Below are 24,584 nucleotides of genomic sequence, written 5' to 3' on the forward strand. Positions count from 1 at the left end.
CCCAAGGACACACTCTGAGGCGTTTTAATCATGAAATTGGTGTATATCAAGTGGTTACCCCGTACAACGATCATAGAGGTGGAGGGGGAAACCACAGTCATGAAGTGCACGTATTTGCTAAGACATGTGGCTGTGGAAAGTGGCAAAACTTGAAGATCCCTTGTTCACAGGCAATTACAGTTCTGAAAGCTCTGTACCGCGATGCGATAAACTATATCGACCCATGTTACAGTTTGAACAACACGATCCACACATATTCACATCATTTTGTGGTGCCCAAGTCGGAGTCCTTGTGGAGGGATGTTCGCAGACCACGGTGGGTGCCTGACCTACAGTTATTACGGGCCAAAGGTCGTCCTATGAAGTCCAGATTAAGGAATGAAATGGATGGGGTACGGCGAGAATGGGGAAACCGGAGGGAAGATCCGGACTTGAGGGAGATTCAACCGAGGAAGCGATGTGGAGTGTGTCATCAATGTGGAGATGCAACAGATAATTAAAAGGTTTCAAGAAAATGAGCCACTTCCTAAATAACCAATAGCATGTAATTGATGTGACATGTCAATCCCATTTCTGCGTATAAGTACACATTGGGGTTGTGTAACACACAGTTACACAAAGCCACTAAAATGCAATCTAAAGCAATCTGCCTAATCCAAAACATCTGCAATTAATTTCTTCAAAATTTAAATTTTATAAATTTTTACGCATGTTTGAACTAGCTTATTAATAGTAACAGTCCACAAAGATGGCTCTTGCTCCCAAACAAAATCCATGCCCTCCATGCCACCCAACTAGTAATAAAATATTGGATTAAAAACAAGCTTTCCCTCATCCTGATGCTAAAATAGCTTGACCTGAGTTGGGACCATACTGTGTGTGCAATTTCATAGCCTTGACCGCATAAAACAATTACTAAAGTGATCATTTTGGTAACAAAGTCCATCTGTCCCAAGTACAAAAGCCTATGGTTTCAACCATTATACAATTATACACAACCATAAAAGTAGGATATCAACAGTGATCAAGCAAATTAAAAAATAAACATGATAGGTCTTAAAGGAAGATGATATCAGTACTCCAACAAGAGCAAATGTAATATTTTGGAAACCTAACTTGCTGTATTTCACTCTGCCACAATATCTTGTTCCAAATGCAATATTCTATTAGGAATCTATTTGTGCTAATGATGCACATGATTAAGAAGAAAGGGGTTTCCTTTTAGTTCAAGTTTTATTCTATACAATTGGAACTACCTGCAACCATTCAAAAATGAATTCTTTTAGTGGTCATGCAAAACATTTTTCTCTATCTCTACCTTTTTGGATGGCAGAATATAGACACAGTCCTTAGATCTTCGTCAATGTTTAGTTATTTATTCTAATCCATGGTATCCATTCAACTCATGCCTCATTGAAACTTAAACTCTGGTTCCAAAACCAGACATCATTATTATTAAGACAATAGTCTGTGTCTAGCTAGAAACGTGATTAATAACAAATCAATTAAGAGCGAAGCAACACATTTGCACCCACATTCAAAAAGGAGTAGCATCATTGCAATCACCGGAAGCATGTCTAGATTTAGAGTAAGTAAAGCTACTTTCTCAACCTTGTCCTAAAACTCTTATAAGAATTGATAGAAATCTTTACAAGAGCCAGTTCAAGAATAAAGCGACAAATTCTAATGTTATTTTGTGAACCGAGAATGTGAAAGGTTAGATGCCACGAGGCCCACAACACATGATGTAACAAGTCTCCAATATTGTCAATATTCTATTTTCATTAATTAAGATTTAGAAATCTAACACCCACCTAAGCGTATTTCATTTCCAGCTTTTCTAAAATACAGCTAACTAACCATGCCTAGTATATTGATGAGACATTACAAATATCTATGACAACTAAAAGGATGCCCCTAATAAAATTTAGCAATGATATATATGGCATACTGAGATTTTCAAATGGTTGTATAAATTAATATCTAGTTGCAAATAAGCTTAACATATGTGCAAGATACAAAGATTTATGGTCTCTACAAACTTGAGACACATAAATTGTTATCCCCAATGCAATAAACTTTAGAAATAAGCGCAAAACAAAACCCAAAAAAAAAAAAAAAAATCATCAAACCCACAAACCAATTCAAACTCAAAAAACAATAAAGCTTCGATCTTTTTTAACACTTATATTAGAAATTCAATACAGAAACCAAAATAGAAAAAAACTTGGTCAACCAAAGTTTATTTGATTTTCCCCACTGTTTCTCGACAACTAAACAATGAACTTTGTACAAAGCGACTCACCTTTTTGTTTAGTATTGAAAGACCGCGTAGACACTGAAGGAACTCAAAGCTCTGTACACGTTGCTGTGACTTTATCAAATCTTTTGGCAAAGGCGATGAATCTAAAATAGTGGAGACTGAGTGAGAGAACAGTGAGTATGAGAATAGGGTCAGTGAGAGAAGACGGTGAGTGAGTGAGAGTGGAAAGGGTGAGTGAGTGAGAGAGGCTGAGGTTCAGTGTGCGAGTGAGAGGGTGAGCGAGAGAAGACGGAGTGAGAGAAGAGGGTGAGTGAGTGAGAATGGAGAGGGTGAGTGTGCGAGTGAGAGGGTAAGTGAGAGAAGACGGTGAGTGAGTGAGTGAGTGAGTGAGGAGAGGGTGAGTGAGTGAGAGAGGCTGAGGTGAGGTTGAGGTTCACTGTGCGAGTGAGAGGGTGAGTGAGAGAAGACGAGAGAGGGTGAGTGAGAGAAGACGAGAGAGAGTGAGTGTTTGTGTTAGAGAGAGGGTGACTGAGAGTGAAGAGTGATTATGCTGTGAGAGAGGCGTTAATTTTGAAAAAACCCTATTAAAAATCGATTCTTAGAGACTTAAGTTCCATGTGGACCAACCACGTTAGAGCCAGATGGCGTTAATACCACGTGGACCGACCACATCAGAGCCAGATGGCGTCTACATGGAACTCGAGTATCAGAAACTTGAGTTCCATGAAAACATGACGTGGAATTAGGCCACGTCGGACTACAAAAATCGAGCCTCAAAGACTTGAGGTATGAGCCCAAAAATCGAGTCTTTGAGGCTCGAGATGTTACTAAATAATATACTTTCCGAACCGGGCCAATTAACTATATAGTTGGGTAATTATGTCTAATTACCCATTTCGTCCGTTTAGACTCATTGTCCTCCTTAAATGACAACTTAAGATAATTGGCTATGTGTTGAACTTGGGCTTGGGTTTTGTTTCTATTTTTCTTCGGCTTTACCTATTTTTTTTTTCTTTCTTTCTTTTTAGTCCAAATTTAATGAGTCTGGGTACAAAAACCGAGCCTCAAAGACTTGAGGTATGAGCGCAAAAATCGAGTCTTTGAGGCTCGAGATGTTACTAAATAATATACTTTCCGAACCGGGCCAACTAACTATATAGTTGGGTAATTATGTCTAATTACCCATTTCGTCCGTTTATACTCATTGTCCTCCTTAAATGACAAGTTAAGATAATAGGCTATGTGTTGAACTTGGGCTTGGGTTTTGTTTCTATTTTTCTTCGGCTTTACCTATTTTTTTTTTCTTTCTTTATTTTTAGTCCAAATTTAATGAGTCCAGGTACAAATTAACCTTTAAGGACAATACTATTTGTGTGATTCTATAGTTTGTGAGATTTTTATAACTCTCTTTATTTATTTTATGTTATTTCTATTTTTTAGGGTTTACTCTGTTTAATCAAAACTTGTTTATATTGTTATATTTTCCAACATGTTATACCACTCACAACTTAAAACTTTAAGAAGTTGTGAAATAAGTAGCGAGAAGATTATGTAAAACTAAGCTAGGGTGGAAGTTTGTATTTGATGTACCAAAAGTAATGTAATTATTCTACAATAAATTTTATGCAACCTTACTTGCACTCGATCATTTTTTTTTTCTAGAGAAATTTAAATTTAAATTCTTTAGAGTTTAGCATAACTCCATTATTAAGTAATTAAAATATTAAATAATCATAATTAAATTTTTGGATATTTTCTTCATACCAGGGTTAATGATCAAGATATTAAAAATTTTATGGTGAAATTGCCTTAATGACTCTAAAAGATCTCCATTCGATAAATTTTGTTATATATCAATGATTAAAAGCTTTGAATTAGTAATCCCGATGACTCATAATAGTCTTTGGACTTGGCAAAAGGATTTCGTAGTTTGATAACAAATTTTATAAAAGTGTCCTTTTTAAAACAATTTATTTATTTATTTTTTGGTTGAAAATACTTTAAATAAAAACTAAAAGTTAAAAAAAATAAATTTTGTAGAAACTACTGTAAAAAAAGTTGGAGGATTGTAATAAATAAAACGTAAACTATTTTATTGTGAGACTTACATGGGATCTACCAATACTAGATAAAAATAAGTCAAACTTAAATTATTATTATTATTATTATTATTATTTTAAAGTAGGACTCATATAAACCAATATTTTTGAAGAGGGTAAAAATCTAGGTTGACGGATCGATATTAAATGGGCCTGACAGGTCAGCATCCGCGGGCCGATTGAGGACAGATCTTGCATGAGCAGGTACAACATGGACAGATCAAGCGCCCACGTGGCAGACAGAAACCCTAGAGAGGAAATATTTGTGACACACATTTAGTCACCATAGAATCCCAGGATAAATGGAATCCTAGCATAAAGAGGATTCTGGAAGATATGCGTATTAATGAAGACCTTTTTTATAAGGAAATGTCTTGTCCATCACGTTTGGGACTATTTGAAGAGGATTCCTATAAGGAAAAGACTTCTATACTAAGGAAGAGAGGTCAACCTTCTACTATAAAAGCCCTAATACCTTCACTAATCAAGGTACACATAATTTACCCTTCTCTAGCATTCTAGAGTTGTGAGAAGTTCTAACTTGACCTTCGGAGGGTATTTGGCCGGCACCACACCGCTGCTTTCTGTTAGGTCTTCTCTTTTTGTTGTGCAGATGTTACTTCAAGTGTGTGAGTATCGCGTGGCTCACTGGTGATTTTCTCGGCATTATCAGTTTAAAAAAAACATGTAAAAGTGTTGAAGACAAAAGAATTGAAGTCATAAACGACAGCATCAAAAACGACATAAAAGAAGGAAGGTTGAAGTGTGAAACGACAAAGGAAATAAAAGAACTAAAACGGGGCGTTTGATTAATGAAGCCACACAGCCAGCACGTGTGGGAGAGCCCAGAAATTAGTTAAAGAAAAGGCCAGCTGTCAAGTTGTAATTAGTTGATTAGTTATAAAACGGTTAGTTAGTTTGTTACAGAGCTTGGAGTAATGCTCTATTTTAGAGTTGTATATATATAGCTTAGTTGTTAATTGTAAACTACTTAATTCATTTGTATCAATTTCTGGTTTATAAGAATTGGAGTTTTCTCTCTCTCTCTCCCTCTGTTCTTGTTATTTTACATGGTATCAAAGCGTGTTTTCCTTCATTTTCTTTCTTGCCAAACAGAAATTTACTCTTGATTTTCATTATTTTCTTCTTCTTTCATGGCTTCAAACTCATCAAGTGCACCTGCTTCTTCTACTACACCAACTGGAAGTGCAGCTATGGCGGATGAGTATGCCAATAACCCTTTTTTCTTACCAGCGAATGAAAATCCTGGTTTGGTTCTTACTTCTCAGCCTCTCAATGGTCCTGAGAACTACATGACCTGGGCGAGATCTGTGTTTCTGGCTCTAAGCTCCAGAAATAAGTTTGGTTTTGTCAATGGTTCGATTTCAGAACCAGATCCAACCTCGTCATTATTCAATTCCTGGAATAGGTGCAACACTACGATCTTATCATGGCTGACCAATTCACTCAGTCCTGACCTTAAGGCTAGTGTAATGTACATTAATTCAGCAAGGGATTTGTGGATTGATCTCAAGAATCGGTTATCTCAGGACAACACTCAAGGCTATTTGAGCTTCAAAAGGAAATAGCACATTTAGTTCAAGGATCGTTGTCAGTGAGCTCTTACTTCACCAAATTCAAGACTCTATGGGATGAGTTTGTGAATAATCAACCCTTCACAGTGTGCAATTGTGCTTGTGTTTGTGGTTCTAGGTCATCTCAACTGGGTGCACAGCATAAAGAGCATGTCTTCCGTTTTCTGATGGGCTTGAATGACTATTATGGGACCCTAATTGGGCAAATCTTGCTTATTGAGCCTTTTCCTCCTCTCAGCAAGGTGTGCTCGTTGGTTTTACAAGAAGAGAAAAGGAGAAACTTAGGTAACATTGTTAATGTGGTTCAACAATTGGATCCTATTGCCATGTATGTAAATGGTGGTAAGCAATTTCAAGGTAATGCTCGGAACAATGGAGGCAAAGGAGGGAATTTCAAGAAGGAAAGACCAATTTGTACCTACTGTGGCTTCACTGGTCACATAGCTGACAAATGTTACAAACTTCATGGATACCCTCCTGGGTATAAGCCAAAAGGTGGAAATAAGGCTATGGCTAATCAAATTACAGGGAGTTTTGGGTTTGACAATCTTTCCAATGTTCAGTCCTGTGATACCAATCAGTTCAATTTTGGTCTTCAACAACCAGCTTTGAACAAGACTTCCTTTGGTATTCCACAGCAGAATTTTGGAGGTTTTCCTGGTAATTTTGGTCTTCAGAATTGCCAACAGACTACTCAGCCTCAATGCCCAATATCTCAGGTTCAATGTGACCAACTTCTCAACTTTCTAAAGGTTCATAATGCATCCAATTCTGGTTTTGGTGCTCCAAATGGCATTGGTACTCAGATTGCTTCACAGGTTGCTTCAGTGATGGCACCTACTCTTCCTACAACCACTTCAACTCCCTTTGCTGCTTCTGCTTCTGCTTCATCATCTTCTTCTAACTTCTCAGGTAATCCCTTTTGGATTGCTCCCAATATGACTCATTCTATTTTTTCAGCCCATGTCATTGATAGACATTGTTTTAAGTCTAATTCTTGGATTCTTGACACTGGTGCTACTGATCACATGGTACACTCAGTGTCACAATTAACCACAATTACTTCTGCTGTCCATTCTTGTGTCTATTTGCCAAATGGGGAAAAGGTTCTAGTTACACACATTGGCACAGTGCAAATTTCACCTACTCTCACACTCACAGATGTATTATGTGTTCCATCTTTTCATTTCAACCTCATTTCAATTAGTAAACTTACTAAGCATAAATTTTGCTGCCTCATTTTTTTTGGTGATTGGTGTTTCATCCAGGACCTTGCTCAATGGAGCATGATTGGTCTGGGTAAGCAAAGCACTGGTTTATATCTACTTCAAGCTTCTGTTCCATCATCAAGATCAGCAGCTCTTGCCAGTAATGTCAGTCACATTTCTTCTTCAGACTTGTGGCATTCTAGATTAGGACACCTTTCTTTGTCAAAACTTCAATTGTTGAAGCATTTTGTAGATATTGATGTTCAAAATAAGACAGCTTGCTGTGATGTTTGTCATTTTTCAAAACAAAAGAAGCTTACTTTCCCTTCTAGTTCTCATGTAACCACTAAGCCTTTTGAATTGATCCATTGTGACCTATGGGGTCCTTTCTCTGTCAATACAATTGATGGTTACAAATATTTTTTGACTATTGTGGATGACTTTACTAGGTGCACATGGGTTTACTTACTTAAACAAAAATCTGAAACTCAATTTTTGTTTCCTAAATTTGCATCAATGGTTTCCACTCAATTTGATAGCAAGATTAAAACTATTAGAAGTGATAATGGGACTGAGTTTTTCTTGAAAGATTTTTTTCATTCTAATGGCATTTTGCATCAACTTTCCTGTGTTAATACTCCTCAGCAAAATGGTATTGCTGAAAGGAAGCATCAACACATCCTCAATGTTGCAAGAGCTTTAAAATTTCAGTCTCACATTCCTTTATGTTTTTGGGGTGACTGCATCCTAACTGCTGTACATCTTATCAACAGAATTCCTTCAAAAACTTTAGGTAATAAGAGTCCTTATGAAATGCTTTTCAATTCTCCTCCATCTTATCACAATTTGAGGAGTTTTGGCTGCTTATGTTTCATTTCCACCTTATCTCATAATAGGCACAAGTTTGCACCTAGGGCCAGAAAATGTGTGTTTCTTGGTTATCCCCATGGCATTAAAGGTTACAAAGTCCTTGATATTCACTCCAATTCAGTTTATATTTCAAGAGACATTATCTTCTATGAAAACATTTTTCCCTATGCTGATTGTTCTCAGCCTTCTGCTTCTTATTTGGATGATTTTGTTTTTCCTCATTCCACTTTAGATCCTGCTCATTCAGTTTTTGTTCCCTGCTCTTCCTCCCTTCCTCATCTTCCTTCACCTATCCCTAACTCTAATTCCACTTCTAGTCCTAATTTTGTTTCCACTGAACCTAATTCTGCAGACCTTGTTTCTGCGGAATCTGCCATTCCTACCCTTCCTCCCCTTCCTCAGTCTTGTGGTTCCATTGTTCCTATTAGAAGGTCCACTAGGTCCCACAAACCTCCTTCATACCTATCTGATTACTCTTGCAATTCTGTCAGTACCAAACCCAGTTCTGGTCTGCCCTATGACCTTTCAGATCATGTGAGTTACTCACATCTTGGACCTACTTTTCATTCTTTTGTCATGGCTGCCTCTTCCCCTCCATCAGAGCCTGCTTCATTTCAGCAAGCAGTGCACTTTCCTGAGTGGAGGGCTGCCATGGACAGGGAAATTGAGGCATTAGAAGTGAATGATACTTGGACATTAACCTCTTTGCCTCCTGGTAAGTCAGCCATTGGTTGCAAATGGGTCTACAGAGTTAAATACCTCCCTGATGGTACCATTGAGAGGTATAAAGCCAGGCTTGTTGCCAAGGGCTTCACTCAAAAACTTGGGCTGGATTATTCAGAAACTTTCTCTCCAGTTGTCAAGTCAGTTTCAGTTAGAATTGTTTTGTCATTGGCTGCTGTGAAAGGGTGGTCTCTTCATCAATTGGATGTTAATAATGCTTTTCTTCATGGGGAGTTACTTGAGGATGTTTACATGTGCTTACCACCTGGATTTCACAGCAAGGGGGAGCATAATTTGGTTTGTAAACTGAACAAGAGTCTCTATGGTCTCAAGCAAGCATCTAGACAATGGTTTGAGAAATTCTCTTCAACTATTCTACAAATGGGTTTTGTCCAATCCAAGTCTGACTACTCTTTGTTCATTCACACACAAGGAGCTTCATTCACAGCCTTATTGGTATATGTTGATGATATACTTTTGACAGGAAACAACATTGATTGTGTCAACAATTTGAAGAGAGTTCTTGATGCTAAGTTTGGTTTGAAGGACTTAGGCTCATTAAGGTATTTTCTGGGCTTAGAAGTGGCTAGGACTGATGAAGGAATCAGTCTCAATCAAAGAAAATATGCTTTGGAAATTCTCAAGGACACTGGTTTCATTGGTAGTAAACCTGTCAAGTTTCCCATGGAACAAAACCTCAAGTTATCAAAGTATGAAGGCAAGTTATTGGAGGAACCAGGACAGTATCGAAGATTGATTGGAAGACTTTTGTACCTTACCTTGACAATGCCTGACTTGACTTATGCAGTGCATAGGCTGAGTCAGTTTGTATCTCAGCCAAGGGAACCACACTTGAAGGCAGTGCATAGAGTACTTCAATTTATTAAAGGATCACCAGGAAATGGTATATTCTTCCCAAGCAACACAGTATTACACATCAAAGCCTTCTGTGATGCGGATTGGGCTGGATGCCCAGATACAAGAAGGTCCCTCACTGGTTATGCAGTGTATTTGGGAGACTCCTTAATTTCTTAGAGGTCAAAGAAACAAGGAGTTGTGTCCAGGTCATCGGCTGAAGCAGAATATAGGGCTATGGCAAGTGTGGCCTGTGAAATTACTTGGGTTTTGCAACTGTTGAAGGACTTAAAGATTGAACATTCCAGACCAGCTATGATGTTTTGTGATAATCAAGCTGCACTGTACATAGCAGCAAATCCGGTCTTCCATGAAAGAACCAAGCACATAGAAGTTGACTGCCACTTGGTGAGAGACAAAATTTTGGAGGGAATGATTAAAACCTTCCATGTTAATACAAATTCACAGATTGCAGACATCTTCACTAAAGCCTTGGGTGTTTCATCTTTTGCGAGATTATCAGAGAAGCTAGGACTGAATGATATTTTTCAGCCTAAATTGACAAAGGAGAAATCTGAGCAATTGCAGGTAGCTTCATCAGTTCAAGTCTCAGAGCCTAAAACTCTGGACTTGAGGGGGAGTGTTGAAGACAAAAGAATTGAAGTCATAAACGGCAGCATCAAAAACGACATAAAAGAAGGAAGGCTGAAGTGTGAAACGACAAAGGAAATAAAAGAACTAAAACGGGGCGTTTGATTAATGAAGCCACACAGCCAGCACGTGTGGGAGAGCCCAGAAATTCGTTAAAGAAAAGGCCAGCTGTCAAGTTGTAATTAGTTGATTAGTTATAAAACGGTTAGTTAGTTTGTTACAGAGCTTGGAGTAATGCTCTGTTTTAGAGTTGTATATATATATAGCTTAGTTGTTAATTGTAAACTACTTAATTCATTTGTATCAATTTCTGGTTTATAAGAATTGGAGTTTTCTCTCTCTCTCTCTCTCTCCCTCTGTTCTTGTTATTTTACAAAAAGCAATACAAAACTAGCTGATTTTCAAACTAAGTTTTGAGCAATAAGCAAAAGAGCAAACAATAGGTTTTGTGCAATAAGACACAATAAGCAAAACATTTAAATAAGTTGCCTTTGTTGCAAGATATGTGACCTTAAAACCGTAGACAAGATAAGCAAAAAAACTAGCTTATACCACCCAAATGATTAGTGTCAATAAAATAATTTTAATGGTAGGTTGATGTAAAAATACTATTATTCTTTTTTTTTTTTTTGAGAAAAATGTAAGGAAAAATACTATTATTCTAATTACAATTTACCGTATCAATCATCATTATGAAAAAAGATGGTGAAAATGGTCGTGTGACTAACTTTTGTTAGAGCATTCACAGCAGTGCATCTAAAATTTTAGCTATTTAGTTACACAAAAAGTCACTTTATCTATTTTAGCTACACACATGCTATAGCAGTGGATCTATTTTAGCTTTTAACACAATAAAATAATATAAACACTACAATAAAATAATATTTCATTCAACCACCAACACACAACAACAACCACCATCAAACCCATAAAAATCACTGCATAACCACAACTTCGCCGTGCCCATCAAAACCATTGAAGAAGAAAAAAAAAAAAACAAAAGCAGAAAAATCACAGTCGGAAACACAAACCCAGCCCGAAACAAAAACCAAAATCCATGCCCGAAACAAAAACCCAGCCCAAAACACAAATCCGAAACATAAGCACAGCTCGAAACACAAAGCCGAAACACAAGCACAATCCGAAACACAAAGCCGAAACACAAGCACAGCCCGAAACACAAAATTGAAACGCCGAAAATAGAGAAGAGAGGCCGAAATGGGTCAGGTCGGCGGCTGAACTTGGGTCGAAAACAAAAACCCAGCTCGAAACACAAAGCCAAAACACAAGCACAGCCCGAAACACAAAACCGAAACGCCGAAAATAGAGAAGAGAGGCCAAAATGGGTCAAGTCGGCGGCTGAACGTGGGTCGGCGGCAATGGGTCTGTGGCGGTTGGGCTCATGCAGATCGGCAATGGGTCTCTGAGGAAGAAAGAAGGGTCTGGGTCTGGGTCTGTAGAGGAAGAAAGAAGAGATGGAGAGGCAGTGAGCAGAGTGAGATTGAGAGAGAGAGAGAGAGAGGCACGGTGAGAGTGAATGGGAGAGAGAGAGAGAGAGCAAGTGGCATTTTTTTTAATCAAAACCGAAATAAAATAATGCATTTTATTTTTAGCTTTGATGAACAGTGCACATCTATATAAAAATGTGTACTGTAGCAAATCATCTAAAATTTTAACTTTTGCCTCCACTGCTATAGCATAATTTTTGTATTTGTGGAGTTAAATTTTAGCAATATAATATTATAGTTACATTGCTGTGAACGCCCTTACTAATTTGTTTGAGGTGGTAGTATTTTTATGGGAAAATATCTATTGCTTGACGAAGACTTGAAGCTCTGGATATCTTCCACTACAGCAAGTGGATGTGTCAATTAATTGGCTCTATAAAGGCCATAGCCTTGACTTGTCTTATCTGCAACGTGTTTATTAGTCAGGACACCTTTGTCTTTAAAGAAGACAATTGGTCAACTTTTCCAGCTTGAAAATTAATTTCGAAAAGTATATCTTTTTCCCATATTAAATTTGAAACGTTGACGTTGAGCAGTAGAATTGGGTCTCTCGAATGTGAACTTTAGCAACAGAGCCCCAAAAACCCATGTTACCCGGTCATGCAATTGTAAAAAAATTTACAATTGTGCTACAGTGTCATCATAAATGTAGAGGATGACATTGTAGAGGATGGCATTGTAACAAAAATTGTATAATGTTTATTATATTTTATTGGGTAGGATGGCACTGTAGAAAGTTTGGATTATATTATTTTATTGAGTAGTATATATTATTTTAATGAGTTAAATATGAAAATAAAAGTTTGGATGTTGGGTGTGTTGTAAAAGAGCATTCACATTGGGCGTTATAAATGGTATATGTAGGGAAATTTTAGCATCAAAGTACAAAACAATCCCATTCCCGATCTTGTACTTGTAAAAAGTTTTACAATAGTGCTACAAAGGACTTCTACATATACAAGTTACTGTTCACCCATTGTAAACTTAAATTTCATTTTTTTATTTAGTATATATTATTTTATTGAGAGACAAATTAGATTATATATTATTTTATTGGGTAGTATATATTATTATAATGAGATGAGTAGGAAAATAAAAGTTAGGATGTTTGGTGTGTTGTAAAATGGTATGATATAATTGAAAAAGTAACTTTTGAGATAATAAAATAGAATAGTACGAAGATTGCGGATGTGAATGCTCTATGGTATGGTATAAATGATAAAGTAATTTTTGAGATAGTAAAATGAAATTTTTTGTAGAAATCAGATGTGAATGCACATTAACAAAAAGCAAAGATATTTCAACTAGTTAAAATCTCTACATATAGCCCATTGTCAATAAATTTCTTCACTTTGAAACATTACCAAATTAAGCAAGACAAAGAATCAAAATGGTTTTAGCTTAGTCCTGTTTGGTTAAAATGGGCAAATACCACTATTTGGAAATATGTATGAATTTACCACTATTTGCGAAATAATTAAAAATTTACCACTTTTTTAAAACTCGAGTTTGTGAAACTCAAATTTGCCATGTAACTCAAATTTCACAGACTCGAGTTCTATGGAAAATAGCCATCATTTTTTTATGTAACTCGAGTTTCATAAAAAATAGTACAGCAAACTTGAAGGTTATTTTTTTAAGAAACTCGAGTTCCAAAAACTTGAGTTACAAGGCAAACTCAAGTTTCAAAAAGGTAGTAAATTGCTAAATATTTCACAAACAGTACATATTACTAAATATTTTGCTAAATAGTGGTATATGGCCATTTTGGGCTTCTTTGTTTTCTTACTATTTCTTCTTCTCGCTACAAATTGGTCAAGCGTTGACGCTCAGAGTTGCAGGACCGATGGAAGGCTTAGGTTGATGAGTGTGGCTCCACTGTGGGGTTTGATGTTGAGCATGATTACCAGCTTCCATGTCTTAACAATATTGTTGATAACTCTAGAGCTGTTTAGAGAGCCTTGGGAGTGCCAAGAAGTCAATGGGGGAGACTTAGATGTATCCTGGTCTGATGCTCAATATAAGAGCAATCATACAAAAGTTTTTATTACTGCATTAATTAGTGTAAAATAAAAGTTATGTGAATAATGATGTTACGTGAAAATAATGTTGTACCATTAACAACTAAACAAACAAATTTGTTATTAGAGGGTGATGCTAAAGTGGTCATAAATTCTTTTGTTTGCTCAAATTCTGATCCTCCATGGGAAATTTCTCCCATACCATCTGACTTTCACAGCCTCCTCCCCTGTTTCTCAATGGTCAAATTCAATTTTTGTTATAGATTGTCTAATGAGATTACTCATTTATAGGCCTGTTGGGCTTCCTTCTTCTCAACTTGGGGAACCCGTCTCTCATCCCTTAGTGGTTTTTATTTTTATTTTTTTGTAAGGATGTTGATAGGCCGGTTTCCCCGGTACGTTGTCTTTGCCCTCTTTGGGGCCTAGGTCTCCCATTTCTTAATAATATTATCTTACTTATCAAAAGATAAATAAATAAAAAAAACATGAAATAAATTAATAGTGAAAAGGATTATGCTGCTCATTAAATATAAGATGCTAGAGTGAAGGTTTGTACTTGGTGTTCTAAAAATAATGTAACTATAACTTCAATAAATTTTAGGGTCTAGTTAAAGGGTGTCCTTAAGGCACTTGTAGAAAAGTTTTGATTCTACTTTTATGAGACACATAACAAGCTGCCAAAAAAAAAAAAAAATCAGTTTTTTTTTTTCTCATAAAAAATTTCTATAAATATTTCTTAAACCAATGCACTTAGCGCATCTGTTAACCTTTCCCAAAATTTATGCAACCTTGTTTGCACTCTCTTTTTTCTAGAGAAATTTAAATTAAGATTCTTTAGGGTTTAGCATAACTTCATTATTGAGTAACTAAAATCTTAACTATTCATAATTAACTTGATGATATTTTCGAATCAAAATCCTTTAAAGTTTCTTGGGTATTCTACCACATAAAGTTATTTTAATCTTGAACTTTCATTTTAAAAGAAAGGGTTCAGATTATACCATGTTATTACTCCATCAACAAAAACCTTAAAATAACATGTCATTATTCAATGGCACATTTTCCACATTGCTTTTGTGGATCATTTTAGTAAATTTACCTGATTTTTTTCCATTGAAATGTCACCTGTTTTTACTTTTTAGTGCCTTAGTCGTTTAAAGTCAACAACGGAAAACCCAAACTCTCTCTCTCTCTCTCTCTCTCTCTCTCTCTCTCTCATGAGGGGGCATATGTGTTATAGTATATTATTTCCATTTTTTGTTCTCTTAATTACTGGGAGGAAATTGAGTATAATGTTTAAAACTCTTAACTTAAAAAAATGTACACATATATGCAATGTTTATAATTTTGTATGAAATGTCCACATTTAAAATGTAAAATGAGTACCACCGCGCACCCTTGGTGCGGTAGTTACTCTATAAGTATAAATACTTGTGGGGTGTGGAGGGCAAGGGCCGGGGTTCAAGTCTTTAGGAGGGAGTTTTACATACATATACACTTAGATTAGGTTAGCGTAGAAATTCTATCTTGTATATAAAAAAAAAATGTAAAATGGGTGATGTGTATAGACAATATATAATAAAGAGTGAAAGAATCAATATCCTTGATGAAAGGGGGAATCGCGGCTTGACTTTCGAATGTCAGTGGAAATAAACATACTAGTCTTGGTTAAGGAAAGAAAAACTAGGGATTTTAGAAGTGATGACAAAAAATTAGCAGGAGTAAGATTGGGGGTGGGTTTTGTATGACTAGCTTCTTTGGGTGGGTGGTCTTTGTCTTATGTAAGATACATTATTGGTCTATTGAGATAAGGTTAGAGTAAAAATTTTATCTTGTGTAAAAAAAAAAAAAAAAAAATGTAAAATGGGTGATGTGTGTAGACATTATATAATAAAGAGTGAAATAATCAATACCCTTGATGAAAGGGGGAATTGCGACTTGACTTTCGAATGTTAGTGGAAATAAACATACTAGTCTTGGTTAAGGAAAGAAAAACTAGGAATTTTAGAAGCGATGGCAAAACTTTAGCAGGAGTAAGATTGGGGGTGGGTTTAGAATGACTAGCTTCTTTGGGTGGGTAGTCTTTGTCTTATGTAAGATACATTATTGGTCTATTTTATTTTTCTCTAGACGAAGGTTTGAAGATTCAATTCTCGGACGTCCATTTGGTATAACTTATTTCCTAACATGTGTTTGAAACTGCGTTACTTTATCAAATGGGCACCATGCACACCAAGTAGAAGTATAAAAAATAGTAAGGATTTATTAACACACTTTGTGTAAAAGGTTTTATTCGCGTATTATTATTCCACCTTGGCCCTAACGCTAAAAGCTTTTCTTATCTCTAGTGGTGGCCCTACGATTATTTTTTAGGGGGAGTAATAAAAAATATAAAATATTCAAAATTTAAAATAAAAGAGAACTTAAATATATTAGCATCACAAAAAAAAAAAAAAAAATGAAATATATAAAGTTTTATAATTGTTTTTTACGATGTTTCATATTTTGAAATTGTATGAGTTACATATCTTTCAATGTACACATTTAAACAATCATTCATCAATTAATCTCCTATTAGATTGATTTATTTCAAATTTATTAAGATCTAAATGGTTTTTTTTTCTTTCTAAAGTTTAAGATTAACAAATATTTACTTTTGTTGTTGGGCTTATTAATTTTTTTTTTTCAAAATTTTATATCAAATTGGATATTTTTTTTAGGGGTGTGCGTGTGTGTGTTTAAAAAGAACAAAATATTGTTAAGAGGATGATATTTAAACTTATTTCAATTGAGCTTAAAAAAAATCTAGAGGGTGTTCAAATTTTTATTTTAAGAGGTGAAAACCAATATATATATATATATATATAATTTTTTGGGCCAGTTTAGAGGAGTTCATTTTAACCCCCTCCTCCGGGCTCGAAGTGTAGCTGCCCCTGCTTATCTCACAAACTTATAAGAACTCTTATTCTGACTTTCCAGCGTAAAACTAATTAATTGCGAGAGGTATTTTTACTTCACATAAATTTTTTTACATTTCCAACCAAACGCATGATACCTGGAGAAGTAGTTAATCATAATCTCTATAAATATGGCCCACTGCCAGTTTAATTTCTTAAAGCTAAAACATCAACAAAGCAAGATGAAGAACCAAATTTGTTTCAGCGTAGTCTTTGTGCTCTCGCTCTTCCTTCTTGTCGTTGCAAAGTGGTCCTGCGTTGAAGCTCAGACATGCAACCCCAGTGGCACTTTCACAGGGAAAAACCCTCCCCCAGGACAATGTAACACAGAGAACGACTCTCAGTGCTGCGAGGAAGGCAAGCTTTACACTACTTACACATGTTCACCACCGGTGTCAAGCAGTACACCGGCTACACTAACCATCAACAGCTTTCAGGAAGGCGGCCGCGATGGTGGTGGTAAATCGAAGTGTGACGATCAGTTCCACTCAGATGACACACCTGTGGTGGCATTGTCAACAGGTTGGTTGGCCAATAGATGCTCAAACAGTATTACCATCTATGGAAATGGAAAGAGTGTTCAAGCCATGGTCGTTGATGAGTGTGACTCCACTATGGGGTGTGATGCTGAGCATGCTTACCAGCCTCCATGTCCTAACAATATTGTTGATGCTTCTAAAGCTGTTTGGAAGGCTTTGGAAGTGCCAGAAGAAAGTGATGATTGGGGAAAATTAGATATAACCTGGTCTGATGCTTAGATTCCACCATATTTCAAATCTCTGTCAGCAGAAACACAAATTTTTTTTTCACTACTTTAACATTTGAAAAAACTATAAAAATAAATTGTGAAAAAGATTGTGTCGCAACAATACTCTTAAAATATAGTACTATGCAAGGGTGGAGGTTTTCTTAGGTTTGCGCGTAATTGTGTCATGAGTCCAGGGTGTTTCTTTTTTCCTTTTTCAATGTATTTCAAAGTATTTGATGTACTAAAGTAATGTATATCAAATGTTCTTTTCAAATGGTAATAAAAAAAAAAGTGAGTATTTCAAAGTATTTATTGTTTCTTTTTCTCTTCTCCTGCGTATGTTAAAGGAAAGTTCTGTAAGGGTTGTAATTTAGCCAAGTTGGGGGTTGTATAAATTGAATTGTGTTATAGTTGACTTTGGATTCGAAGTTGTTCAAAAACAAGGTTTTTATTTGTTCAAAAATGATGATTTGATACTTATTTGCTCGTATTTTTAACATCATAAAAAATTAAGCTTCAAAATGGACACAAATTTAATTCAATTAAGATTTGAAATAAATGAGATATGACTGTTTAAAGTTAGAACAACTGTATTGTCCTTGAGAATTTGCTAGACACTCGGTGAAATTGCAGCAAATCGTAAACTGACTTGAAGACCAGCCAAATTGATTTAATGATTTTCCGTTTAAAACCAATCTTTATTGCACAAATTAAGAGGAAAGGAACTGGCGAATCAATATTATGCAAAGAGCAAAACTTGGAACTTGAACAGTTAAAACTTGAATATGCACTTAATCCATACCTTCAGAGTATGAATGAGGGCAGTGTTTCACTTTTTCGTTTTTTAGTAAACTCATTGATGAATCGTTGTACTCAACAAATTTATTTCGGTAGGAAAATGGTCACCACATATTAGTAAGCAATGGCAATTGGCAACTAGAAAGTAGCAACGGGTAGAAGACTAGAAGTCCATAATTAGGACATTAATGGAGAAATTACAGTAAATTTACTTGTGGTTAGATTTATTTTAATAATACATATTTGTAGTTTGGATTTTATCATTTTACTCACCTAAGGCTGCCTCTGTTAGGCCCCGTAACTCCATTTGTTAAAAACAGAACAAATATATTCAATCTTGTATTTACACTTTCTATCTCAACTATTATGAACTCCAAGATCCATCGTCAATAAAGTACCCAGAAAATTGAAGGCTAAATTTAAAAAAAATAATAATAATAATAACAAAGCATCCTACCCTTCCTCACAAAAATACCGAAATTTTGCTTCTGAAATAAATTTCAGTTTGCTCCCAAATGAACATGGATGAACAAACCCAAACCAATTTCTCCAACAATTTTTTTTTGGTAGAAAGGAAAACTCCAACAAATTCAAACCAAGCGAATTCAGTCCCAAAAAAATCAAACCCAATAACCTATCGCATGGGTTGAAGAGTTTTTCTCTACCTTGGACACACTCCTCAGCCTTGGGTATCCATACTAGCCATGTCTTCAGGTCTCTCCCATCGAGCATGGTCCTTGTTAGCATCACCCCATCTGCATATGTTCCCAAATGTAGCCACAAGAACCCAAAAGAAGTAACAATGCAGAACATAGAGCGAACAAATCTGTGAGTATGATACATCCAACACAAATCACTTCCAAGGTTGCCATTTGAATGTGACCCATAATCAAAATTAACCTCACCATTGGAGTAAGACCCATAATTTACTTTAATTCCATCTTTACAACCACTAGGTTCCAATTTCAGCTCCTGCCAAACAGATGGCCCATCCGAAACAAACCCACTTCCAAACTTGTATTTTTGTAACTCCATCTTTGCAACTACAAGGCTCCAGTTTCAGTGGCCCAACGACGGCTTCTTTGGAATTCGGTAATGAGACAAGGTCTACAAATTTCATGTTATATTCGTCAATTTCTGTAAAATTACAAACCCCAGGTCAATAACATACCTTGATTTCACGTTAGCAATTGAAATGGGTTCTTTCTTGCTCGGAAGCAACTACGGTCCCAAAATCTTATGTTGACGAAACCCGTTGCCACTTCAATCAAATGAATTTGGAGTGTTTTTTTTTTTTTTTGGGGTGCCATCTAGTGTGATTTTATCAACTATTTTGTTAATTGGCATGTTTTTAAAACATTTTAGTAAACTAGCATATCGAGTTTCTTAGACTCGAGTTTCTCATATACTTAATTTTTGTGCTCTAGCCGAGGCTGATGTGGATATTTTATACACATGGAACTCAAGTCTTTACAGATCTGTTATGGAGAAAAAGATCTATTATGACTCGAGTTCAGTTTTGGAGAAGAAGATCTATTACAGATCTGGAGAAGAAGGAGAAGAAGAAGACTAGAGAGTAGAAGAAGAAGAAGGATTTGGGAAGAGGAAGGAGAAGGAAAAGGAGAATGATCTAGAGAATGGAAGAAAAAGAAGGATTTGAGAAGAAGAAGAAGAAGGATCTAGAGAATGGCAGGAACTAGAGCAAAGATCTAGAAACTAAAGTTCCACGAGGATTTTTTATTCCACATCAGATTACCAGCAATTTCAACTTGAGTCTTAGAGACTCGAGTTTCAAAGCTTTGAGATGCTAGTTTGCTAAATAGTTTGCAAACTTGAAAACTAACTAAAATGTTCCAAAAATAATGTTAAATGCCAAAAAAAAAAAAAAACCCAACAATTTTGGGGTTAGGATCTTCAATTTTTAAATAGTGAGACAAAGTTTTCTTGAGAGGCACTTTGATTCATTTTATATTATTTTTTATAACTTAAAAGTGTTTTTCTAACAAAGAGAGGGAGAGGTGGGTTACAATGGTAACCTCAGGTGGGTAAAGTAATAAAGTCCAAACCACAAATATGCACTATTAAAATTGGCCTAGTCACATGTGGGTTTATTGTTATTACCTTGACATTAAAAATGTATATTTAATAGGAACTACACACTAGATAATTAAAAGTACATTCCACTATGATAGGGCAAAAATGTATTAACCTCTTACAAATTAATTAATTACCCAAGTTAATTAATTAGGTTCAATTACATGCAATAGTGTGGTAGCACAAACAAATCACCAAATAACTAAATGCTGCGAAAAATAAATTTGACATGAGTGATTTGTTTACAAATGGAGAAAATCACCGAGTCAAAACCCTACCGGATGAATTTAAGGTCACCACTCTTAAGAATCTACTATTATCAATCACAAGTGGTTACAAGTATAAGGAATCTTACCAAATCTTTTGTCTTATCCCGAAATACCAATCTACAGTTGAACCCTTATCCCAATACCCAATTGGACTTGTATTATAGTGGTAGTCTCTTCGTTCAATACACGAATCCCAGTATGTGACTAACCAATGATGCACGGATCCCAGCATGTGACTAATTCCACCAACTTGAAAAAGATTGTTGGCTACAAAGTTTTTTAGTTCATCAATAATAAAGATTAGGAAGCTCCTTAGTCACAAAACCCTTGGCGTATAGACGCATTAGCTTCTTCAGAGAGAATGATGAATTAAAGGAATTTCTACTTCCGATCACACAATGCATGTATTGTTCTTGCATCTACTTATGACAGCCCTTAAAATAATCCTTATATATGTCTAGGGTTGTGAGAAAAGAAACCTTACACAAATACATAGGAATATGCGTGTAATTAGATTTGAAAAGTCTGATTTCATAATTCTCGACATATATAGCTTATGTCGAGCTTATGTCGAGCTTCAACATTAAATCTCGATAGAAAGGATTTTGTTAAGACTTCTGTCGAGTTTTAATGAACAACACTTCCTTCACTTGTTTCTTAGTCAGACTTGCATGACTTCAATACTTAACTTAAACACTTGTTTCTTGAAGTAGAAAACCCATCCTAGATCTAACCAATTACAAGTAAAGTGCATTTTGTCAAAGGATTAGCCAATTACATAAATATGTCCCTAACACACTGTCATTGCACACCCTTGGTGTGATGATCACTCCACAATTACTAAGTTCTTATATGGTGGGGGGGCAAAGGCCAAAGTTCAAGTAACTAGGAGAAAGCTTCACATACATATACACTTAAATCAAACTAGAATAGAATTTCTATCTTATATATATATATATATATATATATTAAGAAGTGCATTCCACCAATAAAAACAATATTAGTACATTCTATCATGGTTTGAGTCACATCTCATAGTTAAGTCACACTCATCTATAACCATAGCCACCATGCTCCGCCCATTAGCACTAATGGTGATGTTGTTAAGGCACCAACTCTTTTTGTTGAACCATTCGGTTAATAATGCCACAGTGGGCGTGTCAACTAAGTGGTACTGATTGTCACATTCTGATGGGCCATTGCCATCTACATCATTCTCAAAGTTGTGGAGGGTGAGATATGCCTTAGTGCGACAAGACATCGGTGGTGAACAAGTGTAAGTTGTGTATAGTGGCTACGCCACTCAAAGCCCAGGGTGTTCTCAGGAACACCCTGTTGGGCTTTGTGGAGCCTAGTTTTGTTTGATCCGTTTTGATGACCCGACCTGACCCGAATAATGTTGAGTGGTTTTTAATGGGAGATTTATTGAAGCTTAGTCCATGGAGCGGAGGCTTGGGCCGATAGGCCCAAGCCGGAGCGCTCATGGACAAGCCACCTAGGGGTCTGGGGGCAACGCCCCTGGGAAATATTTTTGGCCCGTCTAGCCTATTGTGGAACCGCCTTTTGTAATTAGGGTTTTTTTAGTGTGGTGTTGTTTCCGTGTTTTGATATATAGAGAGAAAATATTGTAGCCGCAAGTTATACTCTGTATTCTTCCCGGATAATAGTAATATCCCTGCAACTCCGTGAACGTAGACAAATTGCCGAACCACGTAAATACTGTCTCGTGCGTGTGATTTTTTTTTTCTTTGGCGTGTGTTTTCTCTATTTTTTTTGTTTCTCACAGATTGGAATTTTGGTTGAATTCCCAACAACTGGTATCAGAGCCCAGGGTTAGGTTTGAGTGGGAGCAATGGTAGAGGAAGCAGGAAAGACATCTGGAATAGAAAATTTTAATGGCACAGACTTTGCGTATTGGAGGATGCAGATTGAAGATTATCTCTATGAGAGAAAATTGCACCTGCCTCTTTTGGGGACAAAACCTGAGGCGATGAAAGCTGATGAATGGGCTCTTCTTGACAGACAGGTACTGGGAGTTATCAGGTTAACTCTGTCTAGGTCTGTTGCACACAATGTTGTAAAGGAGAAAACCATAGCAGATTTAATGAAGGCTTTGTCTGGTATGTATTAAAAGCCATCAGCAAACAACAAGGTGCATCTGATGAAGAAACTGTTCAATTTAAAGATGGTAGAGAATGTATCAGTAGCACAGCATCTAAATGAATTTAATACTATCACAAATCAATTGTCGTCTGTAGAAATTGATTTTGATGATGAGATTCGTACTCTGATCGTCTTGGCTTCTTTGCCAAACAGTTGGGAGGCAATGAGGATGGCAGTAAGTAATTCTACAGGAAAGGAAAAGCTCAAGTACAATGATATTCGAGATTTGATTCTGGCTGAGGAGATTCACAAAAGAGATGCAGGTGAAACCTCAGGATCTGATTTTGCCCTAAACCTTGAGACAAGAGGCAAAGTTAATAACAGAAATTCAAATTGGGACAGATCAAAATCTAGAAATACTAATCGAAACAGAAATAAATCTAGATCAGGCCAACAAGTACAATGCTGGAATTATGGGAAAATAGGTCACTTTAGGAACCAATGCAAAAGTTCTAAGAAGAAGAATGAAGATGATTCTACTAATGCTGTAACAGAAGAGGTACATGATGCATTACTTACAGTAAACAGTCCACTTGATGATTGGGTTTTGCACTTAGGAGCTTCGTTTCATACCATTCCACACCGAGAAATCATACAGAATTATGTTGCTGGTGATTTTGGTAAGGTGTATTTGGCTGATGGTTCAGCCTTGGATGTTGTGGGTATGGGAGATGTCTGGATATTGTTGCCCAATGAGTCTGTTTGGTTACTGGAGAAGGTTCGACATATTCCTGACCTAAGGAGGAATCTGATTTCTGTTGGACAACTTGATGATGAAGGGCATGCAATACTATTTGTTGGTGGTACTTGGAAGGTTACAAAAGGAGCTAGAGTATTGGCTCATGGAAAGAAGACTGGTACTCTATATATGACCTCAAGTCCAAGAGACACAATTGCAGTTGCTGATGCAAGTACTGATACAAGCCTATGGCACCGCAGACTTGGTCACATGAGTGAGAAAAGGATGAAGATGCTGCTGTCAAAAGGAAAACTACCAAATTTGAAGTCCATTGATTTTGACATGTGTGAAAGCTGCATCTTAGGAAAGCAGAAAAAGGTGAGCTTCTTGAAAACTGGCAGGACACCGAAGGCTAAAAAATTGGAGTTAGTACACACTGATTTGTGGGGGCCTTCTCCGGTTGCATCCCTTGGAGGCTCAAGATACTACATCACTTTCATTGATGACTCAAGCAGAAAGGTATGGGTTTATTTTCTAAAAAATAAATCTGATGTATTTGAAACTTTTAAGAAGTGGAAGGCCATGGTTGAGATAGAAACATGTTTAAAACTGAAATGTTTGAGGTCTGATAATGGAGGAGAATACATAGATGGAGGGTTTAGTGAGTATTGTGCTGCACAGGGAATTAGGATGGAAACCATTCCTGGGACACCACAGCAGAATGGTGTGGCTGAGCGCATGAACAAAACTCTCAATGAGCATGCTAGGAGTATGAGGTTGCATGCTGGACTACCAAAAATTTTCTGGGCTGATGCTGTTAGCACTGCAGCTTACCTGATAAACCGAGGGCCATCAGTTCCCATGGAGTTCAGACTTCCTGAGGAGGTTTGGAGTGATAAAGAGGTAAAATTTTCACATTTAAAAGTTTTTTGTTGTGTTTCTTATATTCATATTGATTTTGATGCTCGTAGTAAACTTGATGCAAAGTCTAAAATATATTTTTTTCATTGGCTATGGTGATGAGAAATTTGGCTATATGTTTTGGGATGAACAAAACAGGAAAATCATCAAAAGTAGAAATGT

At 36.3% G+C, this 24,584-nt stretch overlaps 1 pseudogene; it reads left to right on the forward strand.

Annotated features, from left to right (window-relative positions):
- The first annotated feature begins 16,923 nt into the window (after positions 1-16,923).
- The window catches only part of LOC112038019 (uncharacterized), a 29,775-nt pseudogene continuing 22,114 nt past the window's right edge, over positions 16,924-24,584 (forward strand).

Source organism: Quercus suber, unplaced genomic scaffold, assembly GCF_002906115.3.
Source record: "Quercus suber isolate HL8 unplaced genomic scaffold, Cork oak 2.0 scaffold_235, whole genome shotgun sequence".
In the NCBI taxonomy this organism is placed as follows: Eukaryota; Viridiplantae; Streptophyta; class Magnoliopsida; order Fagales; family Fagaceae; genus Quercus; species Quercus suber.